General features: G+C 37.2%; 1 long non-coding RNA gene across 6 annotated transcripts; it reads left to right on the top strand.

The window, feature by feature from the left end:
- Nucleotides 1-27,659, top strand: LOC132273582 (uncharacterized). Of its 6 annotated transcripts, none has more exons than XR_009470167.1 (6): nt 6-1,758; nt 5,638-5,708; nt 6,145-6,192; nt 6,428-6,520; nt 6,638-7,578; nt 27,402-27,659. It is a non-coding gene; the product is annotated as an uncharacterized LOC132273582 (long non-coding RNA). The 6 variants fall into 6 exon arrangements; XR_009470165.1 differs by having other exon boundaries at nt 9-1,758; nt 6,428-6,963; nt 7,079-7,578; XR_009470168.1 differs by having other exon boundaries at nt 23-1,758; nt 6,835-7,578.
- The last annotated feature ends 201 nt before the right edge of the window (nt 27,660-27,860 follow it).

Raw genomic sequence — 27,860 nt, 5'->3', positions numbered from 1 at the left:
TGTACCGAGAAAAAAACAAATAAATACTCTAATTTGAGAAATTAGAAATTTCTTTGTAGTTCAATGTAATATCATTTACATACAAGAGTCTGGTTCCTTCCTCAATAAGTTGTTTTGGAATAACATTTGGAAATGCAAAATCCAGCCCAAAATTTAGCATTTTCTATGGAAATGTTGTCAGAAGGCTATCCCAATGAGGCAGCTTCTTACTACTCATGGTCTGGAGGCGGAAGTGGTGTGTCCTAGGCATGGATTGTACGAGGAATCCATTGAGCATTTGCTTTTCCTATGCTCCCATTCCATCCCAGTTTGGAAGAGTTCACCGCTTAGATTGGATTTTTCGACTACTGCTCCTTCCTCCTTTTTTGATTGGTGGATGGATTTGGTGGGGAAGTGGAAAGATATGGATGGGGAATGGATGTGTTGGGTTTGGCGGCTTGCTGTTGTTTGGGAATTTAGAAGGCCCGAAATAAGTTTGTTTTCGAGGGGGCAAATTGGGATGCTCATAGGGTTGTTTCGATGGCTTGTTCTCAGTTTTGGGAATACAAGGATGCATCATCTTTCCCTATCTTTGGTTTGTATTTCGGTTTTTTCGTTGCTCGTTTTTCTTCGCCTCCTAATTCTTCTCTTTCACTTTCAAGATGGATGCCTCTAGGAGATGGTATGGTCAAATGCAATGTGGACACGTTTTTTTTAGCTTCAACTCATGTTGGAGGTGGTGGCGCGGTTTTTCGTGATTCATTGGGCACTATTTTGCAGACTGTTGTGTTTTCTCCTTTTCCTGTTATTAATGTTGTTGTTGCTGGCTATTTGTCCTCGTATAGCGGTTCTTTGGGCTCTTTCTTCTTTAGTATCGCCAGTCTGGTTTGAGTGTGATTCTTAGATTGTGGTTCAGGTAGACCGATTGAAATTCAACCAGTTGTTTTTGATGTTCAAGTGCCGCTTCGGAGAATTGAACATTCTCGCCTTAGCCATGTTCATAAAAATGGCAATGAAGTTGCTCACGCTATTGCGAAACTTTCCAAATGTCATATTCCTCAAGATTTGGCTCTTGATCATATTCCTAGTGATATTCTTGTATTAGCAGCTAAGGATTGTTTGTCTTGCTAGTTGTTGTTGTTATTGCTGTTTGTTAGGTTAAAAAAAAAAAAACAAAAAAATTAAAAAAATTGTTTGCCTTGCTAGTTGTTGTTGTTATTGCTGTTTGCTACAGTACAAAAAAAAAAAAAAAAAAATATTAATTTTTTTTTTTTTTTTAATTTTTGTGTGTTTTGTGTCGGTTGTGTTGGGTCCATGGACTTACTCTTAAACTAGATTGAATATTGAACGTTCAACAGGCTTGTCACTGCTAAGTCTATCTTTTGCTACTCTTCTCTCTCTGCAAAAAAAGAACAAAAAATAAAAAATAAAATAAATAAAAAAAAAAGAAAAAAGAAAAAAAATGGCTGAAACAGTGGGTGGAGCATTTCTCTCGGCTTCCCTTTAGGTGCTGTTTGATCGGTTGGCTACTCCAGAGTTCAAAAACTTCTTTTCCAAACAAAAAATTGATGACGAAATCTTAGACAAGCTTAAGGTAACCTTGACGGCCCTTCAAGCAGTGCTGGATGATGCGGAGGACAAATAGATTTCCAACAAACATGTGAAAGATTGGGTTGAGTAGCTCCAACATGTTGTCTACCAAGCTGACGACTTGCCACGAAAGCCCTGAGGAACAAGTTGGAAGCTGATGATCCCCAAACTGAAAGCAGCAGAAGTAAGGTTAGTTTGAGTCAATTTTTCAATCTAATCAAGCAATTTCTGTTACGAATTAATTGTTTCGTCTGCTCTCCTGCTTATCATTCTGATAAAGCATTAGAGTCCAAGATGAAAAAGGTCATCACTAAGTTGGAGGAGTTCGTCAACCAAAAAAATAGTCTTAAGTTGATTGAGAATGTTGGAAGACAACAGTGGCAAGGACAAGAAACTTCTTCTGTGGTAGTTGAATCTCATATCTACGGGAGGAATAATGAGAAAAATAAGATAATAGAATTGTTGTTGTCTGAGAGTGCAAATAAGAATCAGATTCCTGTGATCCCCATTGTAGGAATGGAAGGGATGGGAAAGACAACCCTAGCTCAACTTGTTTACAATTATGCTAGGGTAAATGAGAAATTTCATGATATGAAAGCATGGGTTTGTGTTTCCGATCCATTTGATACTTACAGGATAACAAAGAAATTTTTTGATGATCTAACCGCATCAAACTTAGACATCAAGAGTCTTAATCAACTTCAAATCAGGTTGAAAAAGATTATTGAGGGGAATAAATTTCTAATTGTCTTGGACGATGTTTGGAATCATGATTACAATGATTGGGACTACTTAATAACACCTTTCAGTGTTGGCGCGCCAGAAAGTAGGAATATTGTGACATCACGCATTGAAGAGGTCCCATTTAGAATGGGCACCGTTCCTAATCATCACTTGGAGCAGTTGTCGTTTGAAGATTGTTGGTCTTTATTTGCAAAGCATGCATTTGGGAGTGCAGATTATATGGCTCACTTGGACCTAGAGGGCATTGGCAAAAAAATTGTGAAGAAGTGCAAAGGCTTGCCCTTAGCGGTAAAATCATTAGGACGTCTCTTGCGGTCTAAACATGATATTATGGACTGGAATAATATATTAAAAAGCAAGATTTGGGATTTGGAGCGAAATGTTCTCCCAGCTCTAAGATTGAGCTATCAGTATCTTCCTTTGCATTTAAAGCGTTGCTTTGCATATTGTTCGATATTTCCAAAAGATCATATATTTGAAAAGGAAAAGTTAATCCAATTGTGGATAGCTGTAGATCTTGTGCGGCAACCCAATTTGTTATTGGAAGACGTAGGTAGAGACTACTTCCGTGAATTATTGTCAATGTCTTTCTTTTAGAGATTAAGTCATGACACTAATTCTGGTTTTGTAATGCATAACCTAATCCATGATTTGGCTCAACAGATTTCTGGAGAGTTTTGTTTTAGGTTGGAAGATGGCAAGCCCCTTAATAATAACTATGAAAGAGTCCGTCATTTTTCGTATGTTCAGGGCGAATATGATGCATCTAAGAAATTCAAGGATGTTAATGAAACCAAGTGTTTACGGACGTTCATACCATTTTCAAGACACAAGCGAAGTTCTTTCTTAGGCAACAAGGTACTAATTGACATGTTGCCAAGTCTAAAATGCTTAAGGGTGATATCTCTATCTCAATATTACATTTCTGAATTGCCAAAATCAATCATAAATTTGATTCATTTATGGTATTTGGATCTCTCTTGGACAAAAATCAAAGAGTTACCTGATTCAGTAATAACCTTGTATAATTTACAGACATTAGATTTGTCATATTGTGAGAATCTCACTGAATTGCCCGAATACGGAAAAACTAATAAACTTGGGTCATCTTTATATCAAAGAAACTAGATTGACCGAAATGCCAAAGCAGATAAGCAAATTGAAAGATCTCCAACATTTAACATATTTTGTAGTTGGCAAGGATGGTGGGTCAAGGATTAGTGGGTTGAAGGAACTCTCTCAACTTCGGGGGAAGCTTAGCATTTTAGAGCTGAAAAATGTAGCCAGTAGTCTGGATGCATCAGAGGCCAATCTGAAAGAAAAGGAGCACCTTGAAGGGATAGAGCTAAAATGGGGTAGCAATACTGATAATTTACCAAAGGAAGTAAATATACTTGACAAGCTACAGCCTAATGCAGGAGTGAAGAATCTCCGAATCATTAACTACGGGGGCACAAGATTTCCGGATTGGTTAGAGAGAGCTTATTTGTTTCATGACATGATGTCCTTAGATCTTATAGGCTGTGCAAATTGTTATTCTTTGCCGTCAATTGGGCAGCTACCCTCGCTAAAATATCTAAGAATTGAAAGGGTGAAAGCAATAACGAAGGTGGGTCACGAGTTGTACGGGGATGCTTCTTCTTTGATCAAACCATTTCAATCTCTGGAAACACTAAGCTTTTATGAAATGTCAGAGTGGGAAGAATGGCATACATCAGGAGTTGGAGAGTTCTCTCACCTTTTAGAGTTTTCTATGGTGGATTGTCCTAAATTTACCAGTGAATTATCCATTCGCTTCCCATTTATAAGGAAGCTTAAAATTTCTAAATGCCAACAGCTCGTTTCCAATCAAGCTAGGTTGTTGCTACAAAGCATTTCTTGTGTTGAGGAGTTGGAGATTTCAAATATTCAAAATTTGATGGAATTGCTGCAGGAGTTGTGCAGATTAGTGAATTTTGAAAGGTTGAAGATAGAGGATTGCCCAAGGCTTGTGTCATTTCTGGACGTGGGGTTGCCGCCGATGCTTAAGACTCTGGAGATCTACACATACGACGTTCTACAGTCCCAAGGACCAGCAGTACCGTCAGAGGAAATCATGAATATGATGCACATCAACAATTGCCTTGAAGAGCTGCGTATCTCTTTTTGTGCATCTCTTCTTCAGTTGTCTTTTCCCATCGCTACATTGAGAACACTCGACATCTCGTGCTGTGAGGGATTAGAGTTTCCCCTGTCCGAGGAGATGGAGGAGCATAATTACTACACATCCATTGAAGTTCTGAGGATAGATGGAAGCTGTGATCTTCTCCGGTCGCTATCCTTAGGCTTCTTTCCAGAGCTTTGTTCTCTCAACATCTCGCGGGGTAAGAATTTGGCAACGCTTTTGATCCCAAACGAGCTTCAGAATCTGACATATTTGTATATTAGTAATTGTGAGAAACTAAGGTCGCTGTCGCAAGGAATGCACACCCACCTCCCATCTCTCGAATCATTAGTGATAGAGAAGTGTCCAGAAGTTGAATCATTTTCAGCCGGAGGTTTGCCATCCAACCTGCGTTCACTTGACATCCGTAATTGCGAGCAACTGATGAAGGGCAGGACGGGGTGGGATTTGCAAACACTCCCATCTCTTGGAACATTCAGCATCACCGGTGTATATGGAGAAGAAATGTTGGAGTCATTTCCAGAGGAGTGCCTATTGCCCTCTACTCTTACCTCTCTTACCATCGTTAACCTTCAAAATCTGAAATCACTTAACCACAAAAGTCTTCAACACCTCACCTCTCTTAAAACTCTGTCCATCAGTTACTGCCCTAAGCTCCAGTTCTTGCCAAAAGAGGGGTTGCTCAACTCCCTCTCTTACCTGGATATATTCCAATGTACATTGCTGAAATCACGTTGCCAAAAGAAGAGAGGGAAAGATTGGCCGAACATTTCCCGAATTTGCCACATAAAGATTGATGGTGAAGACATCGTAAACTTGGAGTGACACACACTGATGCATGCTTGCATTGGATTCCTTTGGTTTCTGTTCGTGCATAAAACCCCTCACTTTCCTTCCACTCAGATACGTACTCTGTTCTAAACACTGTAGTAGTACAACATCTATAACCATTAGTTGTTACTTTCTTCTATCTATTAAATTCTCCCTCCCCTCCTTCTTACTTAATCTTTTCTTACAACATATAAAAGTCCTCCCTTTTTTTTTTTTCCTTTTTTTTTTTTTCACATTCATATTTCATTTTCTCACAGTTTTCCATTACAACCAAACAAGTAAAAAATAATGAAATACTTTATTAACTTTTCTTTTCTTTTTGATTTCAGATTTTCAAAGAAATGCTAAACGTCCAATTTCCTTGTAACTTGCAATGTCACCAGAGGGATTTTGTATTTGGGTAAGTCACATTTTCATTACAATATTTGATCAAAATACTCTGAGCTTCTTACCTGTTCCGCGGTTATTTAAAATCTAAAATGGACTGTCCAGTGTAATTGGAACAGGCTTGGTGGAGATGCTGTTTCTAATTTGACTCGGTGCCTAAATTGTGGATATTTTACTGTATGCTTGAAAATCAGCAGTGGGGAAGAAATTTTTAATAGTAATTTATATATTCTTTTATTTTGGATTCGCTGTTGATATTATCAATTATTTTGTTACTTCCGCTAAAGAAATGCAGTTTGGCATTATTTCCTATATGATGTTAGTAAACCAGAATTTCATGTTTTTCACTTTTGGAAAAGGAAAACTTGTAACTGAATAAGGCATTAAACTACTTTAAATATGGCCCAGGCTTGGTAAGATGAATAATACTTTTTTGTGCTTATATATAGGTGATGGTTCTGTTTGGTTAGAGTGCTGTTACTATGATGAAATTTCAGGTAATTTCCGATTTAGTAGAACATTCATGGATAAGTAGGTGATGGTTCTGTTTGCTACCTGTTTCTGTTTTGTCCATATATTCTTCTTACTTTCAATTTCTTTTTTCTTGGCGATTATAATGATTCTTCAATGTCAAAAAATATATCTTTTAAATTTATTTTCCTCGATCAAGATCTTTTAAGAAGACAAACATCTTCATGTATTGACTCTTTCCTAATTGGATACTTTGCATAGGTTCATGTTACGAGACCACATAAGATTCAAGGAATTGGTGCTGGCGTCATCCATGCTGTTTTGGACATCAACATTCTTGATGAAGTTGTTCAAGTAAGCCTCAAAATGTGCAATCTATTTAACTTCTTTGTCTTTCCTCTTTATTTCCAAATTTTCAATGAATTCTCCAAAAAACTGCTAAACCTCAGATTTTTTTGGCACTGTAACCAGAGGGAAACATTGGACTTGGGTAAGTCACAATTTCAATACAACAACGAATCAAAAACATCTATAGCAAGAGTCATGAACTTCTCTCTGTCATGAGCCCCTCATGCACATGTCGAAATTCTAGTTTGCAAAATAGTTAATGACGTTAATTTGTTTGATAAATTCTCAACAATCTCGTAAATTGTGGTATCTTCTGCCAGCACTATGGTTGGCAATAAAATATTTCCTAAGCTACGGGACAAATATTCATTCTGTTTGGATTTATGAAGCAAGCTCATATGGACCTGGGCATGACCTGAACTTTTGAACTCATTCAGTACCATGATAAGGTATGCAGAATTTTATTTGAATAAGTTTTGGTGAATATTCAACTACAATGTGCTGAACTAGCTAAGATTGGTTTCCGTGTATCATTGGGATCAATGTTTGGTTCAATGCTAAAAGCTTTGCCTGACAAGGATGAGGGTATTGGAAAATTGATTACAAACCACAAGAAGGCTGTTCCTATACAACTTGCCCAAGGCTTTGGACAGACTTTACTGGTCTTTGTTAGGTCATATTCTCAGTAAGGATATTAGATCACAAACATAGCAATTCCATTATATAAAGAGTCAATGTAACATTTTTGAGACATACTTCATTGTCCTTGCGAAATTGTTGGCGAGGTTTATGAACTATTACCTCAGTTGCTACTCAGTTACATATTTAAATTCTAGTTGGGACGATTTATTAATTACTTCTATCGATTTTTACTAAAATATCACACGTTTGGAAATCATGGTATATTCTACTAGCTTTAGGTTTTATTCAGTCTGCATAACACTCGAATCTTTTATTAGTGGCAGCTCGCATGCTTGAAGGGAACTACAGCAAGTTTCATGTGCCCTTTGAGCTCATATGAATCTAGGCATGATCTGAAGTTACCCGCTTAATTCTACAATGAGGTAGGTGATTCTTCTATCATCTTTTCAAACCACGAGCAGACTATACTCGAATCATTTTTGGTGAATATGGTACGATGAGCCTGTTTGGCCTTGAAAAAGCTTGCGCCGGTTCTGGTGGAACCGGGTGGGCGTGCCAGGAGCTGTAGTACTTCCAAAAAGAGATCCAAACAATATTCCAGAGGGAAGACTGCGGGACCAGGCGATTGTGTTGAGGTCTGGAATGAACACCTCAGGGTTCTTTTTGCCTTTGATAAAGGACTTCGGGAAAGTTAACTGGCTAGGAGGAACTGAGAAAGTAATTGGAAAGACTGTAAAATTATCTAATGAAAAGTAAAGTGCAGGACTGAAACTAATCATATTGAAAGTGCATTACAATGAAAAGTAAGGATAGTATTGAAATGCGTACTTTGATTGGCGTTGAGCAGACCTTCTAAGTTACAACATATGCCCTATTTATAGAATTTAGTAATGGTAACTTGCATGCAACCACTTGCTTCCTAAACTGCCATGTGTCCCACTTTGCATGTAACTGCTTATAACCGCTTACTTCCTTGGCTGCCATGTGTCCCACTTTGCATGTAACCGCTTGCTTCTTTGGCTGCCATGTGTCCTAAGACTTTCCACTGGAATGTCGTAGTAACTTTCCATTGGAATCGACCAGCTTCCTAGGCTGCCATGTGTCCCATGTTGCATGTAACCGCTTGTAACCGCCCATTTCCTAGAATGTGTCCCATGACTTTGCATGCAACCACTTTTAACCACTCACTTTCTAGGCTGCCATGTGTCCCATGACTTTGCATGTAACCACTTGTAACCGCTTGCTTCTTTGGCTGCCATGTGTTGTAAGACTTTCCACTGGAACGCCGTAGTACCTTTCCATTGAAATCGACCTTGGTAATCTTCAACTGGAAAGTGGGAAATAAGGGTGTAAACATTGCCCCCCAAATTTGATGTGCTTGATATTTCTTGAAGAATTGTAAGGCATATCAAATTTAGATTTGAGTGAGAATTTGCCATGTGATATTCTAATTGAAATAACTAAAACTTTTCAGCTGGAATATACCCTTGGGCCGAAAACTTTAAGTAGCTTTATTTAACTAAAACGAAGATTTGAAGTCTCATGTCCAATTTCATTGCCCCCTGGGGTCTGGAGGTTTATGAGGAGGACGGATTTGTACATCTTCAGGCCAAATACATAGTTGAATGGCCAAGTTTTGCCCCCCAAAATTCATAAGATGTGAATTTGGGACAAATAAAATATTAGTATTTTTTTCGAAATTGGAAGAAAAATACTATGACCGTTATATTCTTCATGTGGAAGAATACATAACGATTGAGAAGCTTATGCCGTTTCCAAAGGAAAATCTAGCTGTGGAAAATTTTCTTCCAATGGAAGAAGTGATAATGGCTTCCTATGGAAAGTCTTGTCGACCTTCCTCATGACCAAGCCACAGTCTTGCTGGGAGAAGTCAGCAAGTTGGCTTGTATTTTCTGGCCAACCTTTGGGTAGGTTGGCCATTGGATGCCCCCCAAACACCACTGGAATTGGGTTTGGGTCTGCCAAAGGAATATTCCTCCGGCGGATTGGATTTACTCCTTGATCGGGAGGTTTATTTGGAGGGCGTTCAATTTCGAATGCCATTGGAAAGGCCATAAATGGCCTTGGTGGTGTGCTTTTAGGCTACTGAATGTTTAAAAGTGGAACATTCTGTTGGACTTGAAATTGAACTTTTTGGACTGTTACTGGTGGAGGGTTCTATACCTCAAGTGGAACCTACACCTGCGATGGAAGTGGTTGAGCTACTGCCAGTGGAATTGATTTCCCTGTTGCTGAAGGGTTCTGCACCTTAGGTGGAACCTACATCTGCGATAGAAGTGGTTGAGCTACTGCCAGTGGAATCAACTTCCCTGTTGCTAAAGAGTTCTGCAACTTAGGTGGAACCTGCTTCTGCGATGGAAGTGGTGGTGGAATCGACTTCACTATTGGTGGAATCGATACCATAGGTGGTGGTGGTTGCTGAGCTCGTGGAAGGGTCTGTACATGTTGTTGGGGCCTCTTCCATTTTTCCTCGAATTCTCGGATTCTTTCCTTGAATTCTCGAGAAAATTGCTCACGTTCTTCGGCAATTATTCAGAAAGTTCGGTGGCACTCTTCACGTTCTTTAGCCATCCTTGCCTGAAACGTATTAGCTTCTAGAACGACACGTGAACTTATATTTGAAAGTTCAATAGCCTGTTCCATAAAAATCTCGGCAAGATCTTGAAAAGATTTGCCGTGTCTTTCCCCTCTCGCCATAGAAACACTCCGTTCAGAATGTCCCACTGGGCGTGCCATTATGTTTGGCCTTGAAAAAGCTTGCGCCGGTTCCGGTGGAACCGGGTGGGCATGCCAGGAACTGCAGTAGTTCCAAAGAGAGATCCAAACAATATTCCAGAGGGAAGATTGTGGGACCAGGCGATTGTGTTGAGGTCTGGAATGAACACCTCAGGGTTCTTTTTGCCTTTGATAAAGGACTTCAGGAAATTTAACTGGCTAGGAGGAACTGAGAAAGTAATTGGAAAGACTGTAAAATTATCTAATGAAAAGTAAAGTGCAGGACTGAAACTAATCATATTGAAAGTGCATTACAACGAAAAGTAAGGATAGTATTGAAATGCGTAGTTTGATTGGCGTTGAGTAGACCTTCTAAGTTACAACATATGCCCTATTTATAGAATTTAGTAATGGTAAATTGCATGCAATCACTTACTTCCTAAACTGCTGTATGTCCCACTTTGCATGTAACCGCTTAAAATCGCTTGCTTCCTTGGCTGCTATATGTCCCACTTTGCATGTAACCGCTTGCTTCTTTGGCTGCCATGTGTCCCAAGACTTTCCACTGGAATGTCGTAGTAACTTTTCATTGGAATCGACCAGCTTCCTAGGCTGCCATGTGTCCCATGTTGCATGTAACCGCTTGTAACCTCCCATTTCCTAGAATGTGTCCCATGACTTTGCATGCAACCACTTGTAACCACTCACTTTCTAGGCTGCCATGTGTCCGATGACTTTGCATGTAACCACTTGTAACCGCTTGCTTCTTTGGCTGCCATGTGTCGTAAGACTTTCCACTGGAATGCCGCAGTACCTTTCCATTGAAATCGACCTGGGTAATCTTCAACTAGAAAGTGGAAAATAAGGGTGTAAACAGAACCAATGCCATTGCATCATGGTGAGAGGCATATATAAGTGTTGGGGTAGAGTTTGATTTCAATTCTTATTGATAGTATGTATGCCCATCCTCTACTCAAGAGAGGGGAAATAGAACTTTAAGAAGTAGAATCATCCAATATCGTGCTGCAATAAAATTCTGTTGGCAGAAAGCAGTAAATTTCATGAAAGGTACTTGAGCTCTTCAAGCTTATGATCTGTTCATCCTTTATTTCAGATTTGAAATGGACCCATTCAAGAGGCTCCGTAATTAGAATAAGTTTGGTGGAGATGCAATTTGTAATACAGTCCAGTACCTATATTGTGGATAATTAATTATGCATGAAAAATAACAATTGGGAAGATGTTCATACATCTGTGTCTGCAACAGTATTGACATGTGTTTTCATATCAGCAGGGGAAGAAATTAAAAACTTCTAACAGTAATTCATCAAGGATTCTTTTTGATAAAAATAAGAGGGAGAAATATATGGTTGTATTGAATTGATGTGTATAATACAAAAGTATATAGGAGTTTATGTGGAGAGCAAGTCATTATCATATAAGATAATGATATATATGGTAATGAGGGTAGGTGAAGACGACTAACCCTAACCCTAGAATACAATACATAATATAATCTAAGAGCCCCCCTCAAAGTCAAGGTGGGTTATATGAAGTTATCTTGAGTTTGAAAACAAGATCCTTGAAGCGGCGTGACGGAAGCGATTTGGTGAAGATATCTGCTATATGATTATGAGAAGTAATGGACTGTAACTGTAAGGTCTTCTGAAAAAGATGATGACGAAGAAACTGACAATCAACCTCAATGTGTTTAGTGCATTGAGATAAGTAAATCATCAAGAAAGAAACAATAACATGTGATAGAACGATGATCTGTAGGATCTCCTGCCCAGTCGGCATCTGAATAGACATGAAGAACAAATGACGACTGAGAAGAAAAATAAGGCCCATGAAACATAGTGCCTTTGAGGTAGCGTAGGATGCGAAGAACTACAGTAAAATGAGTAGATCTAGGGGCATCCATGAACTGATTAACTATATGGACGACATAAGAGATGTCTGGATGGGTGACAGTGAGATAAACCAGACTACCAACCAATTGTCGATATAATGTACCGTCTCGAAGAGATTCGCCATCATGTAGATTACGTCTTGTGTTGTGCTCTAATGGTGTATCAACAATCTTGCTATCAGTTAAGCCTGATTTTGAAAGAAGATACACTACAAGAAAACAGTTTTTTTACCATGGTGGAAGACGCTTTACACTACGGTTTTGAACCGTGGTGGAATCGGCCGTGGTAGTAAATTGATGATTTTCTACCAAGGTTTTGCACTGTGGTAGAAAGTGAGTTTTCTACCACGGTGTTGGACCATGGTAGATTAAAAACATTTTACCACGGTGTTGGACCGTGGTAGATTAACAACATTTTAGCAGAGTGGTTGAAGTTTACTTTACTACCATAGGCTAAACCCGTAGTAGAAAGTCTTATATAGTTTTTTCAAAAAATAGTGTAGCCCCTATCTAAGGAGGCCTTTTTTAAAAATATATATATATATATATAGCCTTGCAAGGGCCTAACAGAAGAAACCCTAAATAAATAAAAATAGCATTATAACCAAAATAACTTACAACTGGTCAATAACATCATATATATAACCAATTCCAAATCATGATTTTATACAAAAATTATCCATATACAAATTTCAAAGAACACATTCATAATAGGAAAAGTGGTCTAGCAAGTCAAAGGGCTATGCTAAATAGAAGCAACAAAAAGGCCAATGAAGTACACGATCCACCTTATATCTTTACTTAACTAAAATAAAACAAAAATTCTTCATATCTTCTTACTCTGTTTTAGTCTCTCTCTTCCATGCAACTTCTTCATTAGCCATACACAGTGGTAAGAGAATATATAGTAGCAACAAAAAAAGTAACGGCAACCGCAATCCCGAATAACCATCCAAGCTATGACCTACAAAGATGTAATAGTTGAAGTAAGAGAATGTAAATCAAGTAGTAAAGTTGCAAAAATTAAATCAAGTTAGGAGCCTCAGCATACACATTTGTCCATTTGAACATGATAGTTCTAAAAATTGATTAAAGTAACTTGATATTTGGATGTGAGGAAAGTGTACGTTTAATTGTTGCAAACTTGCAAATTAAGAGATTCATTTAAAAAAAAAAAAAAAAAAAAAAAAACCCCTTAAATTTTTGTGCCAAATTGGTCGTTTCTCTAACAAGCATATTATTGTTTGAATACGTCAAGTTCCTCCATGAACAAGTCAGTGTAAGTTCCATATATATATATATATATATATATATATATATATAATGACCTTAAATTAAATGTAAATAATACCTAAACTAATATATATTGGTATTACCATTTCTAATATGTACTCTTGCTCTTCACATATAATATCAGGTTTTAAGTACTCCATACTTGAAAAATGGAGCTCTTATTCAACAACAACAGGTACAAAATGTGAGATATAATTTTTTTAATTGGCAAATTTCGACGTCAAAACAAGTTTGATCGAGTTGTAATTCTCAGGTTACCATACCAAGATCGAGATCAGCTACGGAATTGGAAGGTTGTTCATACGAAGATCTACGAACAAGGAAAGAACAACACTTTAGGAAGTTGTTTCCCACTTAGGACATTATACCTATATTGTATATTCTTCAAGTTACCAAAATAGAATTCTTTCCAAGTTTTCGAACATTCTTCAGAATTTTGTCAAGTGGGAACCGGCACCAAGCTTAGGAACCGGTTCAAGAACCTTAGGTTCGAAGAAAAAGTTATGTCCTTTGGTAACTGGTTCCAAAGATGGCTACCGGTACCAACTGCTGATACAGTTTAGGATTTCAGTTTCCTGATTCTGTTCAAACTTCCTATTTGGTTTAGAATACTACCAAAAGTCCTATGCATGAAAATTACCTTGTCCTATGCATATCTAGGTCTTTGAAAATTCTATATAAACCTTGATATTGATCTAGGTTGATACGGTTTTTGCACTACAGCTTCATAATTCTTAAAAGCCTTAGAGAGATATTTTTACAGAAATTCAAAGTTGATTTTTCTGTTATTCTTTCTAGAACACACACAAAAACACAAGTGAGTTTAGAGTATTGTTCAAATCCTGATCGTGATCAAAGTCTTGCATCTACAATGATCAGAAAAGCAGATATATTACTTCTTCTACAAATTCAAATATTGAAGAATAGAGGTGAAGTGATCACACTTTGAAAGGGTCAAAGCATTCGAGGAGTATTGTTTAATCTACCAACAATCCTTCTATAATGTAATATTTCTCATTTTCCTATTTTCCATTTTCTAGGATATTTTTTTATTTTTCTGGATTATTTCATCTTCTTCGCGTTTTGCGTGTCGGGCACTGTGGAGTGTACCGGGTGAGTTCTCATGGTTGGTTAGGGCATTTCTTTGAGTTTAAAACTCTTAGAAATATATTGGTTGCCATTTCAAAAAAATTCTATTTTCGGACTAGGAGGTCCCAAGTGGGACCCGTTACTGGGTACTGTGTTTGGGTTTGTTGCATTTCATGCATTTATTTGATGTACAATTATGTGGATGCATGTTTATTTAAGTGGTCATAATGTGGTTAGTGTGTATATATATATATATGTTACAATGTAAAGGTTGATTTTTATTAAGCTGTGGGACCAACCAACATTATAAGTCATTACAAATGACTTTAAGATCATTTACTGATCATTATTTCTTCTCTCTTCATGCCAATTATGTAATATTACCAATTATATATATATGTGTGTGTGTGTGTGTGTGTGTGTGTGTGTGTGTGTGTGTGTGTGTTAAATATAATATTTATCGCCGTGGCCCCACAGGGGCTTTAGTGTTATAATGACCAAGGGGTCATTACCAGACCCAACTTTCTTTCTCTCTCCACGCAGCTGCCTTCTCTCTTCCTCTGATTTTAATTTTTCTTTTTCATTTCACAATTTCAAGCTTCAATTACTCTTCATCTTTTGGAGATTTTTGGTGCCGTTTGCGGCAAAACGGAAAGCTTATCGAGATCTACGCATTGATGTAAGCAATTCCTCATTTGGCCAACCCTAGGAATTTTGAATTTTTGGACCCATTTGGGGGTTTTTGCATCTAAGTGAGGTAGGGGCCTCTAATTCATAATCTTCTTGTACTTTTGTGAATTATCTTGTATAAATTATTACCTAGCATGTTCAATTAGTATAAATTCTTGCAAAAATTGCTTAAATGTTGTATATGGAATGTTTAATTATGTGTTGAATGATGTGTTGTGATCGAGCATGCTTGTATGGACTAAAATTCATGTTTTGTAAGCTTACCATGCTAGATTATTGTTGAATGAAAGCATGTATATATATATTTTTTTACTTGTAAAGCATGCTATGTTGTTTAAGTTGAATTAATTGTATGAAAATGAGTATTGGCATGGTATAAAAAGGCATGATGCATTTCATGCATAAGCATTAGGCAAGGAAAATGGGAAAGTTATTTTGAAATGGAATGAAAAAGGTTTTGGGGAAAAAGTTTTGAAAGTGTTTGCGAAAACCTGGCTGCCTAGGAGTTACCTAGGGACTGTGGCGTTGGTGTGGCCTAGAGGGAATTGGGGAGATTTCCCTAGCTTTGTTGAGTTACATGGGCCCCAAATGACGCCATGGAGTTGCCATGGGTCAGGGACAGTTAACTAATTCTTCTCTCGTGCCGCTATGGAGTTGCTATGGGACTGGTTACACTAACAGTTTGAAAATAATGATAGAAAAGGTTTTGGAAATGGGGAATGACATTGCATTTGATAGCATAGCATGGATATTTTATGACTTGGATTATTGTTGTTGATGTTGTGGTTATATTTTTTCCCCGAAAATGGTATGATCCTGGTTCTTTTTCCTATTCCTTATTTGGATTCACAGGGTCATAAGAGGTATGTCTTAGACACCTCCTACTGAGCCATTGTACTCACCCCTTTATTATTAATATTTTTCAAGACACTGAAAGGGGAGGCGGATAACTATCCACCACAAGATTAGACGGGATTGGAGATTTATATTTTGATATTTTTGTTTTAGAACTTTAATATTTTGTAAATATAAATCTTGACTATTCTGTAAAACTTTAGTATGATTTGTATAATGTTGTAAATTACGGACTTTTGATTTCAGCTGTATTTCATAGACTGTAAATTGACGTAATTAGAGTACGTTCCTAGTAAAAGAGTATGAGACTAGGTAGTGGACTAGCGTTTTCATGTTTTTAGAGGAATTGGAGGAACGAGACTCTTTTTATATGTATATTGTTATTTTGGGAATGTTTTATATTATTTGCATTGTGCATTGAGACATGATAGATTAGTTTATAGCCAAGTGAGGCCATTACATTTTTTTTTTTTGTGCATTTCAATAGGTTGTGGTAGGACCCTTTTTAGTAGAGGTCATGCCGAATTTTTTTTTTTTTTAATGACTGGTATCATTTTTGGGTCGTTACAATTTGGTATCAGAGCTTTTGGTTCGAAAACCATTAGGACAATGGGTAGAGGCCTACCTGGGGTTGTGTGGGAAGTCATTTGTATTATTTGTGTGATTATTGCAAAAGTGTTTTGTTATTTGAAAAGCATGTTTAACTGTTTACTAGCTTACATGTATATGTGCTTACGGTTTTGAAAAACATGCTTCCTTGCTATATGTTTGCCCGTTTATATGTTTATATGCTAAAGTTTATGTTACATGGCCATGTACGAGGAATAATTAGATGATCTAACCATGAAAATGAAATGGGAATGCATTTGAAAGTATGTTATACATGATAAGATGGCAAGCTGTGAGCACGGATTGTGCAAATGTGTAGTATATGAAATGATGATTAGGATGGAAAGGATACTTAATTTCACATAATAATTTAATGGACTTATTATTTAAACTTCTGTGATAGGATTAAACTTCTGTGATAGGACACGGTTGTGTCAAGGGTTATGCTTCGGTTATTATGTATATATACATATATAAATATGTCTTGTGTATATACTTATATTCTTATGTGTTTATGTGGTCGAGTATGGGATGGTTGTGTGAGTTTTGACCTGAGTAGGCGAAGAACTCGGATGCTCCAGAGTTGTTGGGTGCCAGTTCTTATCGAACTAATGGCTTGCTCTTTTAGCTCGTGGATTGAGCTATTTGGTATGTAGTCATTTTGATTTTCTTGTTATATTTTTGGGGTGCTTAGAGCACGACTTTAGAATGAGTTGTATTTCATGGCATGGTGATTGTGAGTTTTATGCATTGGTGCATGGGTTTCTTATGACCGTGGGGGTCAGGTGTGCGAGTGAGGATTTTTTGAGAAAGGTATAACCTTACGAGGTTAGTGTTTGTGACTTGGGTCATGGTTTGGTGCAAAGGTTCTTTTTAAACCAGTTGTGGTAAGTGTGACAGAGGTTGTTTGAGTCACAAATGCAATATATGGGTTGTAAATGTGTATTGCGGGTGTTCTGGTACGGTATAAGGAAGTGTGTTGGTTGCGGTTGGTTGAGTGGTGATTCTCACTCTGGGAAACTATGGGAGTGTGCTATGGGTAATCGACTCTCGGTGAGTCGGTTGCATGGCTCGGTTGATGAGTGGGGTTTTGGGTTGGCACGGCTGTCTCAAAGGTCTCAAGGTGAGATATAGTGGTTTATTTTCGCCGTATAGTGTAGGGTCACACGATAAGGCAGGTAGTGTGAGGTCATTGAGGTGCTCGGTCTTTTGTGGATGAATTGATTGATGGTAAGTACTGTGTTATCGTGTGCATTATGTTTTAGAAGTGAAAGCTGTGGACTGGAATTGAATTTCAATTGTCTAGAGTACCAGGAGATAGTGCTTCCTGTTTAAGGATTCAAAGAGATAAAGTGTCGATTGGAATGATTAGGATGAGGTTGATCTTGTAGGTTTAGTTGGTAGCCCCATTTGACTTTTGTCGAGGCCAAGAATGTTTTGAGGAACAATGAGGAGAAGTAATGATATTGAACTTAGGGGCATGAAGTTTTCTTGTTAGGTATTGATGAGCGCTAAAAAGTGCGTATTTAAACCCCTTAAACTTAGGCATTCTAGTACCCTTATCTATCTTACTTTACCGTTTTAAATTGATTTCATGTTATCTCCATTTTCAGGCACTTATCCCGAAAATAAGCTAACTCAGCCAAATAAGAGCAGAAATGAAGCAATTCTGAGATGAATCAAAGAAAGGAGCCAAGTGGAAGCAAAAAGGAAGCAAAAGGAGGAATTCAACATCTTCGATCGATCTCAGATCAAAGTTCAATCGATCCAACATAATCGATCTCAGGACTTCAAGATGGATCAGAGCCATGATGACATTTTTAGAGATCTCAAAGTTCGATCGATCCAACATCATTCTTCGATCAATCGAACTACCTTGTCCTTATCCAAATGATTAATCTTATCTATTTGTACCACCCTACCAACCACTTTTGTCCTTTTCCCAAAAATATCTTCAAAATATCTCAGATTTGTTTTTATCCAAAAAGCGCCGCCATTGAGGATCGATCCAACTTCAGTTCGATAGATCTCAGCTATGTTCGATCGATCCAAGTCCAAGGTTCGATCGATCGATCGAACTTCCTCCAGTGCGAAAAAGTTAAATTTCTAGCTCATTGAAAGCTATCCTTATCCAATCATTGGGGAATATTTTGTACACGACCCCAGCTCATTTTGTGTGTCACTTGACCTACCTTTATATAGAATATGATACACTTTTTGAAAATGAGATACTTAGCATACCAAGAATCAAGAGAGGCTATTTTTAAGGAGGAAGAAAGGAGGAAGAGGCTAGAGACACAAGCTTGGGAGCTCTTCATCAACCAAGGAGTAGATTTCTTCCATGGAGTTTGCCCTTGAAGGTTGGAGAAGCACTACCATGAGTGGCTAGACATCCTCTTGGGGCTAGAGTTAGCCCCAAACATGCTTTCTACATCTTAATTTTGTGTATTATTGAGGGATTAATGTTGTAATACATGTTTTGGCACTTAGATATATATAGATCTTGTTTATTCAATGATTTATGTGGTTTGATGCTTCCAATTGATCATTTCATTCTATCCATATGTCTATGTATGCTAGAATAGATGTTCATGTGTTTGTCTCTATTTCTTGTGTTATTGATGCATGTCTATGTGTATTAATGCCATAGATCTAGAGATTGTTAAAACATAGTACTTAATGGAATGCTCTTGTAATTTTCTTGATGGTTCATGCTCATTTCTTGATGGATTATACCTCTCCTTTAGTTTAATTAGTTTAATTTCATGTCATAGCTTAATTGTAGTGTAGTGGTAGTATAGTTGTTAGATGGGAGGACAATCCATGCTTGTTGTTTGATGTTCCATACTTTTGAATGCAAGTAGCATATGTTTCTAACCTTGTGGTGTATTTGGCTTGTGAGCTTAATGAAAGGATTAATAACTTGCTAGATATATTGTGTTTTTCATATGCTATTTCGAGAATATATACTTAATTGTTAGATATATTGTGCTTTTCACATGTTGCTTAGACAATATATACTTAATTGGTCACCCTTGCTAATTGAATCAACCACACACACACACACATCAATATTGCAACACACATTTCCCTCATTAGTTACTTGTTAAGGGTGTAGAAAAGTATTGTTTGGTGGTGACCTCTAAACCCCAAGATCTCTCTCTCTCTTAGTTACTCTTTATTGTATTCAATTATTTAGTTTAATTTGCCTTCTAGTTTAATCAACCAACCAACTATTTGTTTGATCACTCGACCTACAAACCCTAATTGTGATTCCACAACCAAATTCGACTCCAATCCCTTGGGACAATCCTTACTCGCCCTAACTATATTTTTAGTGAAGGTAGTAGTGGCTTTTATAAATGCAAAATTTGGCCCTCGCCTTAATGCACACTTTCTAAGCTTATGGTGTAGCGATGACGAACACGCCACCAGGTATGTATATCACCTTAGAAAGAGTGGTTTGGTGTTGTCGGTTAAGCATTAATGATTGATGGCATCGTTAATGGTATTGAGGTGACAATTGGGTATTGAGCATTTTGAGATTTGTGCTCATTTTGTTTTGAGGGTTTGTCGGCATGATATTGCCATATGGAGGTTCTTTTCTAGTGTTCGGTAGTGGTCGTTATGGGTGTATCGAGAGTAATGGTGCTTATTTTCTTGTTATGGTGATGTTGTCTTAAGGATGTTCGAGGAAGAATCGCTTAGTTGTGGCTTGATGGTCTGGTGGGGTGATAGGTTTGAACCGTTGTTTCGAATGAGTGGCAGTAGAGGCGTTATGGCGTGATGTTTAGCATTGATGAGCATAATGGTTTCAGGTGTGATCCGAGGATGGATTAGAATTATGAGTGTATGTTGTCAGGTAGGTGATGGGATTGTGCGCCAGTTAAGGCGATTGTGGACGGCTTAGTCTTTAGAGCCAACAAGAGTGGTGTTGCCATATAGGCAGATTTTTCTTATAGCGAGTAGTGGGTTGTTATGACTAAGGTCACGGGTCTTGTGTGCATGGTGTTCGAGGTAGTGTCGCCTTGAAAGGTGAAAGTGGAATGGGTGGTAAAGTGTCATTTTAAGGGTTAAAGGTTGTCATTTAGGAGTGACGATTCCAAATAGAACGAGATACGGTGTCCGAAGGGCTGTGTTTATTTCTAGTGTTTGTGTGTTGTGAGCATTGGTACTCTTGTCTGGTTGGTTTTGGTTAGCATGAGTATTGCGGTGTAGCGTATGTGAGGTTCTGTGTCAGTGTTTGACGGTCCGTCAGTGGCGAGGTTGCCTAGATTTATGTTTGTAGTCTCATATGTGTTTCTAGTTGGTTCTCCTCCTTATGTGTAAGGAGTTCATTTCATCTCAAGTGAGATCGGGTGTCCATGGTTAGACGATTAGTGAGTAGTGTATAACAGGGTGTTAGGGGCATTCAGGTGCAAGTCGTCAGTCTCTTGTGAGAATGGGGTTCGTTACCCTCTCCGTTTGTTCTAGTCCTGGCAAGGGCATCTTCGTGAGTCTTGTTCTCCATTTAGGAGTTGTGCGCGTCCATGGTTGGACGGACCTATGTGTGGTTTGTTGCGTTATTAGAGTTTATCGGTGGAGGTCCTGGTTGAATGGGTCGACTCATTCCCACGGAGGGAGAAAAAGTCGTTAGTTTTTAGTAGCGTTTATTTTGGGAGTGGTCTTGATCAGAGGAATGTGAGGCACGAGTTATCGAATAGGAATTGTGTTTTCAGTGTTTGGTACTAGCAGTGATGGCTAGGGGATGAGTCGTGAACTGTGAGTTTGAGGATAATTAGGTGATGTGATGTGAGTCATACATTCGGATGTTTTTATAGGTATTTGATTCGAGCAGTGTCTTAAGGATAAGGGTCGATGTCGCCTTAGACTTTCGTGATCAGAGAAAGTGAATGTGCGAATCCATTGAGGAATAATAGGAATGATTGACTTTGGTTTTAAGATCTTAAGTATGAGATAGTCGCATTGTGTGTTTTGACGAGGTAAGAATTGAATCGAGTGATCTCAGGGAGTTGTTTACATGGTATGGGTGCTATAAAGAGATTAGAGATCATATGCGTTAGTCGATGATTATGGTACTTGGTGTCGTATTGCTTTTAGCTTGTTATGGGTTGTGTGATTGAAGTATGATCGGATTTTAAAGCTAGTATGTGACTGTATAGTTGTTGAGGTTATATAGAGCGATGGATTGATTAGAGAGCGGATCTCGTGGTTGTTTTGTGGACTGTATGCGGTTGTGTTGGAGGTTTAGACCTGAGGATAGGAACAACATCTACATTGAGACCAGATAGATGATGAGAATGGCCAGTCCAACCATTTCTCCTGAATCAGTCCCTTTTTAGCACGATATCGGGTCAAAGGTCACTGATTGTTTCGATTTGTCAGGAACAATGAGAGTACAGTATTGCGTGATGTGTCGGCATGACAGGGTGGATGCAGATGGTTTGTCTCGGGTGATGAGGTGTGCTAAGTAGGATCAAGTGTTCGATAAAGGTTGTGGTTCAATTATTTGATCGTTAAAGATCTTGTTTTGAGGTTCTGGGTATAGGATAGTGCGTTTCATTGTTCTGGTTGTTCATGATTATGTAGTTATTGGGAAATCTGTTGATTAGTCATCTTGAGGTTACTTAGTATGATGATTGTCGTATAGTGCAGTTAGTAGTTGCTAGAGAGGTTATGCGATGGTGTAACTTTACGGTGGATAGCTAGTGCTTTGTCTGATAGGTACGTGTAGATTTGAGTTTGAGCTTGATTGTGAGATAGATGGGGTTCATCGTTTGGGGTCTTGTGTTTCATGTTCAGGGGTCTTGTGACTATTCTTTTTTCAGGCTTTGAAGCCTTTCGTGGCAGTGCTGAGTGGACTGATGTCCGTTTTGAGTTGAGTATTGTGTAGAGCATATCAGTTGGTTTTGTGTTGCAAAGTTATGAGAAATGAGTACCTTCATAGGGTGGTGAGCATTGGGTTTCAGTGATAGTGGTTTCTAATTGCTTGGTTATGTCTGGTGTCTACGGCTATCATGTTAGTGAGTTTATGGTCTTGGGGTTTTGTGAGGTTTCTTGGAAAGGTGTGCGGCTATGAGCCTCCTTCTTTAAGGAAGGTAGATTTCGAGGACGAAATCTCTTAAAGGAGGGTAGATTATAAATATTACCAATTATATATATATATATATATATATATATATATATGTTAAATGTAATATTTGTTGCCGTGCACCCCACAAGGGCTTTAGTGTTATAATAACCAAGTGGTCATTACCAGACCCAACTTTCTTTCTCTCTCCACGCGGCTGCCTTCTTTCTTCCTCTGTTTTTTATTTTTCTTTTTCATTTCATAATTTCAAGCTTCAATTACTCTCTCATCTTTTGGAGATTTTTGGTGCCGTTTGCGACAAAACGGAGCTTGTCGAGATCTACGCATTGATGTAAGCAATTCCTCATTTGGCCAACCCTAGGAATTTTGAATTTTTGGACCCATTTGGGGGTTTTTGCATCTAAGTGAAGTAGGGGTCTCTAATCTATAATCTTCTTGTACTATCTTGTATAAATTATTACCTAGCATATTCAATTTGTATAAATTCTTGCAAAAATTGCTTAAATGTTGTATATAGAATGTTTAATTATGTATTGAATGATGTGTTGTGATCGAGCATGCTTGTATGGACTAAAATTCATGTTTTGTAAGCTTACCATGCTAGAATATTATTGAATGAAAGCATGTATATATTTTTTTATTTACTTGTAAAGCATGCTATGTGGTTTAAGTTGATTTAATTGTATGAAAATGAGGATTGGCATGGTATAAAAAGGCATGATGCATTTCATGCATAGGTTTTGGGGAAAAAGTTTTGAAAGTGTTTGCGAAAACCTGGCCGCCTAGGAGTTGCCTAGGGATTGCGGTGTTAGTGTGGCCTATAGAGAATTGGAGAGATTTCCCTAGCATGGTTGAGTTACCTGGCCCTAAATGACACCATGAAGTTGCCATGGGTCAGGGACAGTTAGCCAATCCTTCTCTCGTGCCGCCATGGAGTTGCCATGGGATGGGTTACACTAACGGTTTGGAAATGATGATAGATAAGGTTTTGGAAATGGGGAGCGACATTGCATTCCATAGCATGGCATGGATCGTTTATGACTTGGATTATTCTTGTTGATGTTGTGGTTACATTTTTTTCCGAAAATGGTATGATCCCGGCTCTTTTTCCTATTCTTTGTTTAGATTCACGGGGTCACAAGAGGTGTGTCTTAGGCACCTCCTATTGAGCCATTGTGCTCACCCCTTTATTATTAATATTTTTCAGGACACTGAAAGGAGGTGACGGACGACCATCTACCACAAGATTAGACGGAATTGGAGATTTATATTTTGCTATTTTTGTTTTAGAACTTTTTATATTTTGTAAATATAAATCTTGACTATCTTATAAAACTTTAGTATGATTTGCATAATGTTGTAAATTATGAACTTTTGATTTCAGCTATATTTCATGGACTGTAAATTGACGTAATTAGAGTACATTCCTTGTAAAGGAGCATAAGATTAGGTAGTGGATTGACGTTTCCATGTTTTTGGAGGAATTGGAAGAATGGGACTCTTTTTGTATGTATATTGTTGTTTTGGAAATATTTTATATTATTTTTGTTCTGCGTTGGGACATGATAGATTAGTTTATAGCTAAGTGAGGCCATTACATTTTTTTTTTTTTGTGCATTTCAACAGGTTGTGGTAGGACCATTTTTAGTAGAGGTTATGCCGAATTTTTTTTTTAATGACTGGTATCATTTTTGGGTCGTTACAACTTAATATCTCTCAGTTTCCATTTTATTTTCTTTTATCTTTTTTCATTTTTTTTTCCCCCCATTATTTGAAGCTCAAATCTAGCCATAACCATTTGAGAATTTGATCTTGCCACTTAAGGCAAAGTTGACAAGCATAACAGGGGCTTTGTATTGATTGGAGCAAAGCCCCATTTGGGCCACCTTTTGATTTTAAAAAATTGGGGGTTTTCTTGGATTCTTCTTCATTTATGAGGTAGGGTTTTTTTTTTTTTTCCCTAGTTAGTACTCACACATACATGTCCCTTCTGAGACTTGAACTCTTGGGAAGTAAAAGGTTGATACCACTAGGCCACTGGCCCGTTGCTGAGATAGGTGTAGGGGTGTTCTAATACACAATTTGTAATGATGCGGTCATTTTCTTTCCTTTCCTTTTTTCCCATTTTTACGGATTTTCTTTTTTCGTTGAATTTTTATTTTTTAAATTTTTATTTTTTCTCTTTTCCAAGTTTGGGTTTTTATCCCTTTGGGTTTTCTAGAGTACTCGGGAATAGTTCCCGAGGCTCTTTCTTTTGGATTGATACCGTCCTTGTGAGGATCGTGTCTTCTTCCCATATACTTGTTTTTTGACATTTTCTTTTTCGTCTTTTTCCCGTTAATCATTTCCTTTCACGTAACCTCACTTTTTGTGCTCGAATTTGATCCCGGCTTTGCAGTCATCCATAATATTTGATTTCTATGAAATGCATCGTTTTACTTTTTTCTTTTTAATAGAAAAAAGCATGCTACTTGTTTACTTTTCTGTAAAGGGCATGGATGTATCGTTTCTTAGGAAACATTATTTGTTTTTTGGGTTTTTATGTAATTAATTTTGTAATTACTTTTTGTTTTAGGGACCATTTTGAAATTTAATTTGCAAGAAAGAGGGACCTTTTTGCAATTTTCAGAAAGTGTAACAAGTGTCACACTCCTATTGGTCCACTTGTCATCATTCCATTGGTAACCCTTGGAAGCCTTGGATGATGACATGTGGAGGGTGAATATTCACCCACTTGTTAGCCTAGGATTGGTACACTTGTTGGCTTGGATTGTTGACAAGTGTAAGGCTTTAATTAAGCCTTGGAAGATGACTTTAGATGATGATAAGTGTAGGCATATGATGTGATCTTGTGAGGAGGCTTGGATGGTTAACAAGTGGAGGGTGTGGATGAGTTGTGTGTGTGTGTGAGGTAGTGCTAGTGCACATAGTGAGTGTAGAATCCCATCAAATTCCACTGTATCTCTTTCTTCCTCACTTTTTCTCTCTCCCAACATTGATGGACCTTGAAACCCTAGACCTACCACCTTGTTTTTGGACCACTTCCCTTGACATTTGAACTTAACCCTTGGGAAACAAAAGCATCCCCCCACCTTCCTCTTCAAAACCCTTGAAGTGTTTCTTGAAAAACCTTTGCTTTCTTTGGATTGAAGAGGAATAATCCTCTTGTGAGGTAGGGGTGATATATGTTTATAATCTTAGTGTTTTAAATGTTTTTGTAGCTGAGTATAATTTGTATGCATGTCTTTAACCTAATTTAAAAGTTTGTTGGTAGCAGTACCTAGCATGAAATTAAGCTAAGACATGATATTTGGAAAGGCCATGACTTGATCTATAACTTGTGTTAATTTGAAGTCATTTTGAGTTGTTTTGAAACCTAGAGAAATGAATTGATTAATTTAATTAATTTTTATTTATATGTTCCTTTGATTTAAATTAAGTTATGACTTGATATATACAATGACCATGATATAATCTTTGACATATAATTATTTGGAATCATTTGAAGTTGTTTTAAAACCTAGAGATTCAATTATTTTAGTTTAATTATATTCTATTTAATTGTTCCACTTATTTGATTATGTTTTTGACTTGATATATGTAATGACCATGATATGATATTAGACATATAATTAATTGAAGTCATTTGGAGTAGGTTTGGAATCTAGATAAATTAATTATTTAATTTAATTAATTTCTATGTAATTATTCAATTGATTTAATTAGGCTAAGATGTGATATTAAATTAGGCCTTAACTTGATCTTCATTAATTTGATTAGTAAATGTTTTGAAATTTTGTATTTTTCATTAATTTGATTAGTAAATTTCTATTTTGTTGAGGTGATGATTTAATTATACAATTGAAGTTGTTTTAATAATTAAATCATGAAATTAGAACTTGCTTTATAATTACATAAGAGGACTTTATGTATTGAAAATATAGTTGTAATTTGTATTTATTCACATTATAAAATTGACATGTGATTTGAACTTCTTGTACGATTATATAAACGGACTTTATGTATTGATGTCGTAGATGTAGTTTATGTTGATACGCTTTATGCATTTAACATATTACATGCCATTATAGTTTGAGGACTTAGAGCAGGTATTGTGCGTTTCCAAAATTTGTTGTGCATGGTAGATAGCTTATTGCCTTGTATATACATGATGATATATATACACTTTTGTTACACAATTTGTTGATTTTGGAAACTTGGGATGTCATTGTATGACTACGGCTAGGGTTTGGCTCTAGTATGGGGGACAAGAGTTCCCCCTACAGTCTAGTGCGCACATAGGTAAGGTTAACCATTGGCTACTAACCCAAAAGTAACCCTGTGTCAGTCTGATCCGATTCGATGTCCAAGTATATCCACCTTTGTTAATTTCGCATTTGAAATTTTAAGTTGATGACTTTAAGAATTTATACCTTGTTGCGATATTTTGGACATTCCAATTTTGTTAAAAAAATCCAACCTTGTTGATTTCGCATTTTAAATTTCAAGTTGATAGTCTTGAGAATTTATATCTTATTGCGTTTTTTTGGATGTTGCAATGTTACTTACTTGCATAAATATTGTAATTTGTGTTGAATTGTTTTAATGTAGCTTATGAATGATCCTATAGACTCATTTGGAACATAGACGTTAAGTGGTATGAACCACTTTCGTTGATTTCACACTTTCGTTTCCAAGTTGATAATATTGAGAAACTATAACTTGTTGTGTTGTATTAGGTATTCTAATGTGGTTTAATTATGTTAACCTTGTGGTTTATATAGATGATGTACTAAAGTAGCTTAGGATGATCCCTTAGTCTCACTTTGGATATAGACGTTAGGTGGCATGAACTACATGGATCGAATTATATTAACTTGGAAAACTTGTAAAACTTTAGGTTATACGCATGTCCATTTCTTACGAGTAACTTGTTCACTCACCCTAGTGGTTTGGGTTATTTTTTTCAGGTAAGGAAACTTTATTTTGGGATGCACAATATCCCTAAACTCCCATGGTAGCTTGGAGTAATTTGGCATTTTTGTTTACATGTACTTGTAACATGTTTTCGTTTAATTTTGGTTGTGTATGACAAAACATGTACCTTTCATTCGTAATATGTAATGTACACTTAAGTGTACCTTTTGAGACCTTTTTGACTTGTATGTAATGAGGCCAAGAGCCAAGCACATTTAGTTTACAAGTATTCTCAATTTACTTTATGTTTAGTTGACAATATATTAAGAAATTGAGGTTTGATTGGTAGTATTTTGCATTGGGGGTTTTTAAAGGCCATAGGCCATTGCAGCATGCCTTAAATGGCATGTTACATTTTCGTGCATAATCGTTTTTGCACACAACATCACTTGACATGAAATGAGCACTTGAAGTATCTTTCATTTTTAGGTTTTATGCAAAATCTGGTCTTA

This window comes from Cornus florida, unplaced genomic scaffold (genome assembly GCF_030987335.1).
Source record: "Cornus florida cultivar Cherokee Brave unplaced genomic scaffold, ASM3098733v1 CherokeeBrave_3.0.0_Hap2_Chr09, whole genome shotgun sequence".
Classification (NCBI taxonomy): Eukaryota; Viridiplantae; Streptophyta; class Magnoliopsida; order Cornales; family Cornaceae; genus Cornus; species Cornus florida.
The sequence above is the reverse complement of the archived record's forward strand: the minus strand, read 5'-3'. Positions and strand labels throughout refer to the sequence as shown.